The following is a 290-nucleotide window of genomic DNA, read 5'->3' on the forward strand; positions in this document are numbered from 1 at the left end:
CAGCAGCAGGGACAGCCCTGGGCAGAGGCGCCCCCGCCTGGCAGATGCTCCCGCGCAGACACGGGACTGCGAGCAGCAGAGGCCTGTCTGCTGTGCACTGAGGGGTCCTGGGAGCCCGTGGAACGTCTCGCACTGGTGTTGTATGAGGAAGCGTGCGCAGGTGCACTTGAACCTGGCGAGCGATGCACATCAGAGGCCAGGGTGCTGGGAAGTGGGAACGAGCGCAGGCAGAGCTGAGCAGGGGGCCGGGCAGTGTGCGAGCAGCCCCATCCTAGGCTCGCCGGCGCCTG

This window comes from Myotis brandtii, unplaced genomic scaffold (genome assembly GCF_000412655.1).
Source record: "Myotis brandtii unplaced genomic scaffold, ASM41265v1 scaffold952, whole genome shotgun sequence".
NCBI classification, from domain to species: Eukaryota; Metazoa; Chordata; class Mammalia; order Chiroptera; family Vespertilionidae; genus Myotis; species Myotis brandtii.